The sequence below is a fragment of the Panthera pardus genome, unplaced genomic scaffold, assembly GCF_024362965.1.
Source record: "Panthera pardus isolate Hobbes unplaced genomic scaffold, ASM2436296v1 HiC_scaffold_16, whole genome shotgun sequence".
In the NCBI taxonomy this organism is placed as follows: Eukaryota; Metazoa; Chordata; class Mammalia; order Carnivora; family Felidae; genus Panthera; species Panthera pardus.
Genome location: NW_026526721.1, coordinates 18,932,513 through 18,944,395, shown reverse-complemented (window position 1 = coordinate 18,944,395; position 11,883 = coordinate 18,932,513). Strand labels below are relative to the sequence as shown.

At 41.1% G+C, this 11,883-nt stretch overlaps 1 long non-coding RNA gene across 1 annotated transcript; it reads right to left on the bottom strand.

Annotated features, from left to right (window-relative positions):
• Positions 1-1,918: 1,918 nt before the first annotated feature.
• LOC109277908 (uncharacterized) lies at positions 1,919-11,660 on the bottom strand. Its single transcript, XR_002085382.2, has 3 exons — positions 11,593-11,660; positions 10,719-10,827; positions 1,919-2,068 (listed from the first exon to the last, which is right to left on the bottom strand). It is a non-coding gene; the product is annotated as an uncharacterized LOC109277908 (long non-coding RNA).
• Between the last annotated feature and the right edge of the window lie 223 nt (positions 11,661-11,883).

Below are 11,883 nucleotides of genomic sequence, written 5' to 3'. Positions count from 1 at the left end.
CACCGAGACTATCACAAAGGCCTTGCATTCATTTCCTGTAGCTGCTGCAACAAATTACAACGTGGATGGCTTAAAACAATAGAAATGTATTCTCTCATAGCTCTGAAGACCAGGAGTCCAAAATCAAGGTATGGGTAGAGCTGTGCTCCCTCTGGAGGTTCTAAAGGAGAATCCTTCCTTGCCTCATCCAGCTTCTGGAGGCTGTCAATATTCTTTCATTTGTGACCACGTCACTTCCTCTCTGCCTCCATTCTGTCCTCCTCTTCTGTCCATCTCAAATCCTCCTGTGTGTTTCTCTTGTAAGTACACTTGTCACTGGATATCAGAGCCACCTGGATAATCCGGAATTATCTCTCATCTCAAGATATTTTGTTTAATTATGTCTACAAAGATCCATTTTCCAAATAATGTAACATTCACAGGTTCTGGGGATTAGGATATGGACTTATTGGGGGAAAGGGGCACCATTCAACCCACTACAGGCATCCTAAATAAACTTTCTGATTTTGCCATTGCTTTCTTCAGTCAGTTCTCAATACTGCAGCCGGCAGGACTCAACATTTAAATCAGATCAAGACATCCCTGTTCGGGTGCGACCCTTGATCTCAAAGTCTTGAGTTCGAGCCCCATGTTGGGCATACTGCTTACTTAAAAACAGATAAACAAACAATAACAAAAAACTTCTCTGTTCAAATCCCTTTTATTGTTTCCCACTCTTAAGAGCCTACCAGGCTCCAGTATATCTGGCACCCCCGTTACCTCTCTGGTTTCATCTCCTCCTTCTTTGCCCCATGTTCATTCCACTGCAGATACATTGCTGTTTCTTAACATGACAGACACACTTTATCTAATATACCTCATTGTGATGGTTAATTTATGTGTTAACTTGACAGGGCCTTGGGGTACCCAGATATTTGTTCAAAATTATTCTGAATGTGTCTGTGAGGGTGTTTCTGGATGAGATTAACATTTTATTTTATTTTATTTTATTTTATTTTATTTACAATTTATTGTCAGTAAGAAAGACTGGCTAATGGTCATTTTCAATAAAAACCTTTACAAGACCATTGCATCAAAATATACAGATACCATTAAAAGTCTGTCATGATGATTTTGGTTTATTAACAGATATACAGAAGGTACAATTACTCTTTCCAATAATGAAAAATGTTTACACTTCTAAACAATCCATTTAAGACATGTTGATATATCAGATCTTTCCTTATCATATGTACAGCTAGAAATGAATGAGTGTATAGAAATGTGTTAATGAAATAATCATACTTTAGTGGAAAAAAGATCTAATGAAATCCTGATTATATTTAAAAATCAGGGTGCTAGGTAATGATACTAACACCACCAAAATTCAGTCCAAAACAAATGCACAAAATATCTTGAAAGTCCAGTTGAAACTATGAAAAGTTAAATCTGTACATAAAATTTACCCCCCAAAAGACAGGAAAATTAAAATAATCAATTTTATATAAATCTATGATCATGCTAACAAGATAGTAGGACTGATTTTTATTTCATTATTTCATCACAAATATTAATACAAAAAGATGTTCGAAAATGGCATAGCCAACATAAATCTCACCCAGTTAAAGTGGGTTAGGACACGGAAAATGGCTAACATGTCAAGAGGCATGTGGATCAGTGTAGGCAGGCCCATTTTAGCTCACTGAGAAAAGTGCTTAAGCACTGCTACAAAGAACAATGCAGAAGGGGCTCAGTCAGTTAAGCGTCAGACTTCAGCTCAGGTTATAATCTCTCAGTGTGTGAGTTCAAGCCTTGTGTCAGGCTCTGTGCTGACAGCTCAGAGCCTGGAGCCTGCTTCAGATTCTGCGTCTCCCTCTCTCTACCCAGAACAATGCAGATTATTTACATAATCTCTGTAACTTCATTAAAGTGCAGGTACTAAGGGGGTTTTAAGCCTCAGACTTCCCTAAATTGTTGCAGATCTGGTGGAGGAATTGTCACCTCTTCGAAGCGCCCACTGTCTCCTCTCTCGTGGTCACTCATCATGACCTCGGACTCCAACAGCATGCCGACCCATCAGAGCAAGAAGCTGTGAAAGTACACACAGATGTGGGTATGTTTTCTACAGAAGAGGCTTCAAAGTTTCTTTGATGCTGTGAGTAGTTCTCTACAAGCACTGTTCTCACCAGTGCCTGTTCGGGGAAGTTCAGACATATTGACAGGTTAGAAATTGGGCAGATACACTGATTTAAGCTGAACTCCTGCCAGTTTCCCAACGAAAAACCCAAACTACCTGCAGAAAGTATGTCTCCAGGAGGGTCCATTGATTGAAACTGATCACTGAATTCTAGAAGCAGTGATGGTAACTCATCAGGCACAGGAAATTCTTCTGCTGGTGGTAGAAAATCACTTTCAATGTCATAACCTCCAGGGTGATAGTCTGTATCGATGGTATTTGGATCTGCTGAGTACAGGGGTGTTTACACGTCAATAACCTTGTAATTGGGGAATTCTTGTATATCTGGCAGAGGAACACTTGACATTGAATCTGAAATATCTCAGTGATACCCATTGTCATCACACACTTTACCCTAAAAGGAGCCAGGAATTGCACTTCAGACAGGCTGTTTTGGGCACTGTAAAGATGAGAAGGTCTTTCCTCTGGAGGTTTCTTGCAGAGGCAGAGATCAGGATCTACTGATCTTATCAGTTGGGCTTCTGGATTGAGTTGCTGTTAGAAGGAGTTTGAAGGAGGAGGAGGCACGTTTGGGGCAGCAGTGGAATCCCCAGGGCTGTGCCTGATGCAGTGTGGACTGCATCTAGATCTAGAACCAATCTAGTATAGTTTCCATTCACGTTGAGAGACACTACTTGTCTCAGCCCATTATTGACTTGAATGCTTAGAACAGAGATAATTCCAGGGCCACTTCCACTATCAGCTTTGTGTCGTAGTCTTCCATTGTGCATCTCCAGGGTGTTATAGTCGGTTCCCCAAGCATATGTTACAACTGAATGAGTAGAATATGTTCTAAGCCTCATGGTCAGTTTCATCTCTAAACTTCTTTTTTAATTTTCAAGATTAACATTTTAATAGGTAGACTGAGTAAAGTAGATCATCTTCCCTGATATGCCTTCATCCAATCAGTTGAAGGTCTGAACAGAATAAAAATCTGATCCTCCCCTAAAGAGGGAACTCCTACCTGACTGCCTGTGAGCTGGGACATTGGTTTTTCCTGCCTTCAAGCTCAAACTGAAACCTAGGTTCTTCCTGGGTCTTGAGCCTGCCAGCTTTTGGACTGAGACTAGACATTTGATTTTCCTGGTTCTCAGGCCTTAGGACCCAGATTGGAACTAAACTATCATATCTCTTGGGTCTCCAGCTTGCTGACTCATCTAGAAGATCTTGGGACTTGCCAGCTTCCATAATCACATAATCTTTATAATAAATCTTTACATATAAACTCCTATTAGTTCTGTTTCTCTGGAGAACCCTAATACACATATCCTCACCTAGTTATCCTGTTTACCATCTGTTTCCCACTAGAAAGTAAACATCATGAGGTCAAAGATTTTTCTGTCTTGGTCAGTGATCACTCAGTCACTTTTAGAGCCTGAAAGATGCCTGGCGCGTTGTATGCATTCAAAAATCCTCTTATTGGATTAATTAATAGATATATACAGATCTAAGAATACTCAGAAAAACACTGTCTTCTCCTTTCAGTTTAAATAACATAACACACAGTATTTCCTATAATTTTCAACAGATTCTCATTCATCTAAAATATCAATAATATTTGGCAGAAGAGTCACATAAGAATTAAGAGCTCAGTACAATTTCAAAGAAAGACGGGGAGATTTTAAATCATACAGTATCAAGGCGTTAAATATCCAACCAAAAGAGGAAGGGACAGATAAGAATATCTTGTGAGAAGAAAATAAGTCAAAAATGGAATGTAAGTGATAAGAAGTTTGAGATTATGTCTTTAGGATCAAATACATTTAAAGAGAAGTTAATGAAAAGCTTCTATAAGTGGGTGTGCATAATTATATTTTTAGAGTGCTTTTTCTAAAAGCTTTCTGATTGATAGACTATGAGGATTTTATTAAGAAAGAAAAGACCGGGGCGCCTGGGTGGCGCAGTCGGTTAAGCGTCCGACTTCAGCTCAGGTCACGATCTCGCAGTCCGTGAGTTTGAGCCCCGCGTCGGGCTCTGGGCTGATAACTCAGAGCCTGGAGCCTGCTTCCAATTCTGTGTCTCCTTCTCTCTCTGCCCCTCCCCCCTTCATGCTCTGTCTCTCTCTGTCTCAAAAATAAATAAAAACGTTAAAAAAAATTTTTTTTAAATAAAAAAAAAAAAGAAAGAAAGAAAAGACCATTTAATTACACCATTTAGAAACTTGAAGGTTCCAGCTTCCAGATGAAGACGGTTGACTTAGCACACACATTTACTTTTCTCCCCACTGCAAATCCCTTTAAAATGACAAAATATTAAAAAATGAACAAATATGACAATGCAGAAAAGCCACGAAGGCTTGGACAGAAACAGTGAGGAATTTCTCGAAGATATAAAGGAGTTAAGATGGATGCTGGAGGCTCCTGTGTGGCTCAGTCGGTTAAGCGTCCAACTTCATCTCAGGTCATGATCTCACACTCCGTGAGTTCGAGCCCCACGTTGGTCTCTGTGCTGACGGCTCAGAGCCTGGAGCCTGCTTCTGATTCTGTCTCCCTCTCTCTCTCTGCCCCTCCCCCACTTGTGCTCTGTCTCTCTCTCCGTCTCTCAAAAATAAACGTTAAAAAAAATTATAAAAAAAAAAAAGATGGATGCTGAAACTTGAGAGCCAGATGTCCTCCCAAAGAAGATATCAAATATCCACAAATGAGAGTTTTGCTCAAAAAAGTGAGTTTGGTAGGGTTTTTGTATGTGTTCTCAGTAGAAACCCTGAAAAACCCCTAAAAGCATAAGCAGCAAAACCTGAGCCATCTAGTAGGCTAGGAGTTGGCTGGTGAGATTAAAGGCCCACAGACTCCAGATTGAAGGTGCAGTGGGTACACGTTAATCTCTTTCTTCCAAGGCCCTCCGCTGAGAGAACAGGGGGTGACTATCAGTTAATAAGAAATCTCAATAAATTCCTGGAAGACACAACGCATGAGGAGGAATAGGTACTAATGCTGTAGAACACAGGAAGGTGCAGCGTAAAGCACACAGACAGAGGCTGTACCGGCAGAAGGAGCTACCTGTCTGCTGGCGGAAGTGAAGTATGGGCCCAAAAGCAAGAGGCTATAGAGGAAACAGTCAATCCTTCCCTAACAGCCAGGTGTTTCTTCCTAACGAAGAGAACATGGGGAATTCTTCTCTTGAAAAACTGAATGAACTCTTAAAAAAGAAAAAATTGAATGAACTCTTTGGGAGAACAAAGGCAGCTGGGAATTAGCACTTCAGAGATCTCCTTCCAGCTTTCCTAAAGGAAAATGTGCCAGCTGACATGTCCCATCCGTGTTCACAGACCCCAGAGTCAGCTTGTCTATTTTCTCACTTTTAAATAAGAATGGAAAACCAAGAATCACCAGACATTTGGGGGAGTGGGGGAGTGGGGGAGTGGGGGGGGGGGGGGAAACAATAGTATACTAACCACAAAATTACCTCAAGGAAACATAAAATTCAAAACAAAACAAAACAGAGCACCGAAAAGAATCTAGAAAAATGCTAATTTGTACTCTCAGAGAAATTAAACTAAAATGAAAATCTAGATTTTGTGTAACCCTAAAGCTTAATCAATATTTAGGGCCTTTTTAAAAGTACGAAATTAGAATGTAAAATTAGGTACAAAAAATAAATATTTATATGTGGAAAATATGCCACAATTTAAGTTACAGAATCTTAGAGGTTCCAATCCCTTTCTTCTGAAACCTATTTAGCCTAAACACTTTCCCAGAAATTCTTCCTGATTGTAATCTAGCTGTACCTTCCCACTGAGAACACTCTATAATTCCCAGAAACTTCCAGGACCTGAAGTGTGGGGAAATCAGCTTCATGGCAAATCTACTCTAGCACAGACACAAAAAAAGGAGGAGGTGGAGAAGGTTAGAGAACAAGAAAGAAGTATTTTTAAAAGTTACTGCTGATAGGGCACGTGGGTGGCTCAGTTGGTTGAGCATCTGACTGTTGATTTCAGCTGAGGTCATGATCCCACGTTGGGTCCCACATTGGCCTCCATTTTGAGTATGGAGCCTGCCTGAGATTCTCTCTCTCTCTCTCTCTCTCTCTCTCTCTCTCTCTCTCTCTCTTTCTCTCTCTCTCTCTCTCTCTCTCCCCCTCTGCCCCTCTCTCCGCTCTCTCTCTCTAAATTAAAAAAAAAAAAAATTGTTCTAAATTTCTGCCACAAAGCATCAGTAAAAGTGCTAAGAGACATAGTTCAATATATTTCAAAAAATAAGACACAGAACACCCCTTCCCAAAAAGACAGAAAAGATTAGACACAAAAGAGGATTAATCCAGGTGGCCCATAATCAGACCAAGAAAGTTTCCATTAAAAAAAGACAGAGACAATAGTCAAAAAATAATAATGAGTAAATGCCCTCTCCTGTACATATTATTGTGAAATTGTAGCATGCAAGAATTGAAACTATTCCCAGCTAGAAAAAAAGGAAAAAAGAAAAAAGGAAGCCACATACAAAGGAACAAGGGTCAGTTGAGCATCATTAGAAATACAATGAAAACATGTCTTCAAAGTTCTAAAGCAAGGATTGACAAACTCCATCCCGTGGGACAAATCCAGCCTGCTGCTTCTTTTGAAAATGAAGTTTTACTGGAACACAGCCAGACTCATTCATTTACCTCTTGTCTATAGCTTCTTTTATGCTACAAAGGCAGAGCTGAGTAGTTGCAACATAAGCCCTGTGACCCACAGAGTCTAAAATAGTTACTATCTGGCCCCTCTCAGAAGTTTCAAGGAGGGAACTCTATTACCTCCAATATTATACACTAGTAAGTAACATAAACACTGAATATTGAATTTCAACTTGTAGCATCCATCTGTAAGCAAACGTGAAAGATTTAACCAAGGCTGCAGAACAGAAAGTAAAGATCACCAATCACTACCGTGTAAAAGTAAAAATACAGATGAAAGAAGCTGAAAGATTAAAGGGAGAGGAGACTTAAGGGATAACTCCCGCTCCTTATAATATCTTCTTCCTACAAAATGAGGCATGGCTCTGATGTAACAAGTAATAAAGAAGTGGAAGTTAACCAATACAGAAATCAAAGGGGATGATGGAATCACATTGAGAAGACAGGAAGAAGGGAACGTATGAGCGAAATGTCTAAATCTGAAAAAGTAAAGAACAGTGAGTGACATAAATATTTCATTTAGAAATATGGTTGAAATCACCTGGAAAAGCAGGGAAAAGTGTTTAAAATTGCTCTCTGGGAAGCAGAAGCCGGAGTGGGAGGGATGGGGCAGAACTGTGGTTTTTAAACTTCAGTCTCTGTATCTGATTTTGTAAACAATGGGCTTGGTAAATGTTTACTTTAAATGAGTAGCCAAGTCGTTATTAACCTCCGTACTGAAATGAAATAAAATGAATGATATGAAATGAACCGAACTCCATCTGGAATAGGGTCACCACCGCCACCCTTGTGGCAGCTGGCTGCTGTAATTACCTCTGGGGTAAGTAAAGCAAATTTGCCCCGATGTTGCTTCATTACCTCCTTCTGTGCTATTATTATCACCTATGTGGCATGTTGTCAAATATATATTTTTTCAAATGCATATTTTACATATATAATACATATTCAACAATATGGAGCTATAATTAGTTCATCGTTGTTTTAAACATTCCTGTGTGGGTTTTTTTAAGGAAACTGAGAAAAGAGGAAAAAATACATATGTGGTCTTTTACGTATGCCCATATACTTAATATTTCCTATGGCCTTCATCTTTCCTGTGGATCTCAGTTACGATCTCATGTCAGTTCCTTCCTCTCTGGTGGGCTCCCTTTAGCATTTCTTGCAGTAAAAGATGGCTAGAAATGAATTCTGCCAGCTTTTGTTTATCTGGGAATGTCCTAGTGTTACCTTCATTTTTGAGGAGTATTTTTGTTGGCCATCGGCAGGTTTGTTTTTCTTCAGCACTTTGTCATTTCACTGCTTTTGGGTCTCTGTTGCTTCTGATGAGAAGCTAGCTGTTTACTACCGTATTGTTAATGCTCTGTGTGTGGGAAGTCGCTTTTCTCTTGCTGATTCTAAGATTGCCCTTTATTTTTGGCTTTTGGTAGTTGGCCGAGGATATGTCTAACTGTGGTTCTCTTTATGTTTCTAATAGGATTCGCTGAGAATCTTAGATATCTAGGTAAAAGTTTTTCATCAAATCTGGGGAGTTTTGGGTCATTACTTCTTCAAATATTTTTTTTCTACACCCTTCTCTCTCTGTCTTGCCTCTCCTTCATTGACTGCCATTACATGTATGTTACACACTTTACGTGATTCAAAAGTTTCCTTTTTCTTCCATCTTTTTTCTCTTCATTTTTCTGATTAGAGTATTTCTATCGATCTTTCTGTAAGTCTCATTTTTATTTCTGCCATCTCAAATATGTTACTGGGCCTATGTAGTAAATTTTTATTTCAGTTAAGTAGTCCCCCATCATCCACAGTTTCCTTGCCATGGTTTCAATTACACACAGTCAACCCTAGTGGACAAGCAGATGATTCTTTTTCTGATGTATTGTCACACGCTCAATAGTAGCCCAACACTATGTGACAATGCCTAGGTCATTGACCTCACTTCATCTCATCATGCAGGCATTTGATCATCTCACTTTATCACAAGAATGCAGTGCAATAATATCTTTTGAGGGGCACGTGGGTGACTTAGTCAAGCATCCAACTCTTGATTTCAGCTCAGGTCATGATCTCATGGTTTATGGGAATGAGCCCCACATCTACACTGTCAGCAAAGCCTGGTTGGAATTCTCTCTCCTTCACTCTCTGCCTCTCTCTCCCTCAAAACAAATAAATAAACTTTAAAAAAAAGATATTTTGAGAGACATAATTTTTATTACAATATATTGTTATAATTGTTCTATTTTGTTATTAGTTATGGCTGTTAATTTCTTACTGTGCTAATTTATAAAGCAAATGTTACCACAGGTATGTCTATATAGATAAAAATATAGTGTATTTAGGGTTTGGTACTACCCAAGGTTTCAGGCCCCCACTGGGGTTCTCAGACCATAATCCCCATGGATAAGGAAACACTACCGTATTGCATTTTTCAACTCTAGAATTTACATTTGGTTCTTTTCTTATACTTTCTAGTTCTCTACCTCTATTTCTTGTATGTTAAGTCAGTGTCATTAAATTTTGCTTTCATTATTTGAACAAAATATCCTGTAATTCTTTTTTTTTTTATGTATTTTTAAATGTTTATTCACTTTTGAGAGACAGAGAGAGACAGCATGAGTGGCGGAGGGACAGAGAGAGAGAGAGAGACACAGAATCCGAAGCAGGCTCCAGGCTCTGAGCTGTCAGCACAGAGCCTGACACAAGGCTCGAACTCACACACCACGAGATTATAACCTGAGCTGAAGTCTGACGCTTAACCGACTGAGCCACCTGGGCACCCCATAATTCCCTCTAATTCTCTGAACATATTTACAATAGCTGCTTTGAAGTCTTGGTCTATAAAGCAACATCTGGGCTCACCCTGAGCAACTTCTATTGACTGTCTTTTTTTTTAATTGAGTGTAGATTATATTTTCCTCTTTCTTATATGCCTAGTCAATTTCGTTTTAAAAATCAACATTTCTAGATAAATACTGTAGCAATTCTTTTTTTTTTTTCTACTGACGTGGGTGGGAATATGGGAATTGGGGAATGAAAGAAAAAATCATTGTGCTTCTTTCAGCCTGACGTGAAAGAATGGTTGGTGTTTTTCCTGCATTGTATCTTTTCTTACTGTTTCATTAATAAATAGAGTGAGAAGACATTACTTCTTGATTCTGTTTTATTTTTCTTAAGGTTATGGGGTCATTATTTTTAAATAATTTTTTTAGTAACTTCCTTGTACTTAAAGTGTGGAATCACTGATGTCTCTGCTCAGTTTTTTAATTCTTATTTTTGTTTTTAGACTATTTTCCTAAAGATCTCTCTTTTATGTGCATAGCTTAGTGGTAAGCCAGTGATTTGGGCAGAGCTTGAGGTCAAATGCCTCATTCCCACAAAGCTTTCACCTCTATCGATTAGTTTCTATGTTGCTGGCAAAATGTATCTCAAGTTACAGCCAATTCTCAAGTCTCCCTCAGCTTTCAATGTTCACCAGCCTCCCTCAGGTCTCCTCCAAGCATGGAGAGTTTTCTAATCAGTCGAGAACATATGGTGAGATTATCTCAGCCTTTCCATGGGTCTCTCATCTCCAGGATTTCCCCATTATATTTCTGGCTGGTCCACCACTCACCATTCACCCCAACCAGAACCATACGGTCAGGCTTGCAAAGCTGCACTTTCCTTTTTTGTCCCCAGCCATGTCCACCCCTTTTAAACAATAAAGCCAAATATTTTCACCACCACCCCCCCGGACACACACACCCAGATTGAGTTCATCCCCTCTGGCAACAAAGCTGTTGCTTTTCGTGTTCCTCCCCCATGCTGATGAAACTATTATTCTTGGCAGCCAAGTTAAGTTGCGGGGGGGGGGGGGGGGGGGGGGCGGGGGGTGGAGAAGACGTATTCCTACTATTCTTACCTGAAGTTCTAGCAGCTTTCCAAGAATAAAGGCTCCTCGATTTGTTATCTGCCTTTGGTTGGTCTCCAATGCCCAATCTCTTCATGGCTCCATAACTAGAAATACCTTCCTTCAAAGAGATTTGAGAAAGTTGGAATCCAACATGGCCAAGAAGTAGGGGGATCCGAAGCGCCCTCGTCTCTCAAACACAGCAGAGTTGAGGCCAAAGGACTCTGCACTCTAAGAGTCTGGGCAGCAAAGTGACAGAGATGCCTCAGGGACCCACAGGGACAACCCGGCGGGCCATGGGTGCGTGATTGTGAACCGGGAGAGATAAAACGGGTGGCAGAGAAATGGAGGGGAGGGATCCCCTTTTAGGGAGAGACAAAAGAAGAGAAAGAGAGGCTGAGGAAGCGTAGGACTGTACCTGGACAAGAGAAAAACCATGGGCCAGGATGGAGAAAGATCCAATCTCGAACTGTGGCGCTTTCTACAGACTGGGGCTGGCTGCCCTGTTTGTGCACCTCGGGAGGAGGGGAGCCAGTCCAGGGCCGGTAGCTAGTTCAGAGGCACAGTCCACAGTGGGAGAAAGCAGTCCCCTCCCTGGAGTGCTGTAGCAAGAAGGTATATACCCCGTTCAAAGGACAAAGACTGCCTGTGCCTGCCAGCCAGAGGCCATATATCCACGATGCGGAGCGGCACTCCCCCCAGAACTGGGGTGCGCAGCACCGGAACCTTTAAGACTTCCGGGTTTAAGACCCAGCTGAGCACCAGGGAGGCACGGGAGTCGGCGGAGCAGGACAAACCGCCTCGTTCGCGCCCATAGCACAGTGAGAACGGCTTGAACAGAGCCGTTTGGGACACCAGGTCCGCGGAGGAGAGACTGGGGCCTCACCATTTTCCTCGCCATCACCAACAAGGTAGGGGCTCAGGGAACAGAGAGCCGGCCCCCAGTGGAGGCGGGACCCACCTACACCAAGCCACGCCCCTCCGCGCCCGCTAAGTGCGGATCTACGGGAGCCGGGAGCCGGATTGACGCTGACCAGCCAGCCAGTCCCTCGTCCAGACCAGCTCTGCTGCCTTGGCTGATTTAATTCACAGACAACTCTTTATGTTCTTCCTTCATTTTCTCCTTCTTACTTCTTCCCTCCTCTAGTCTGATTATTCTGGTTGTTGATTTGTTTAG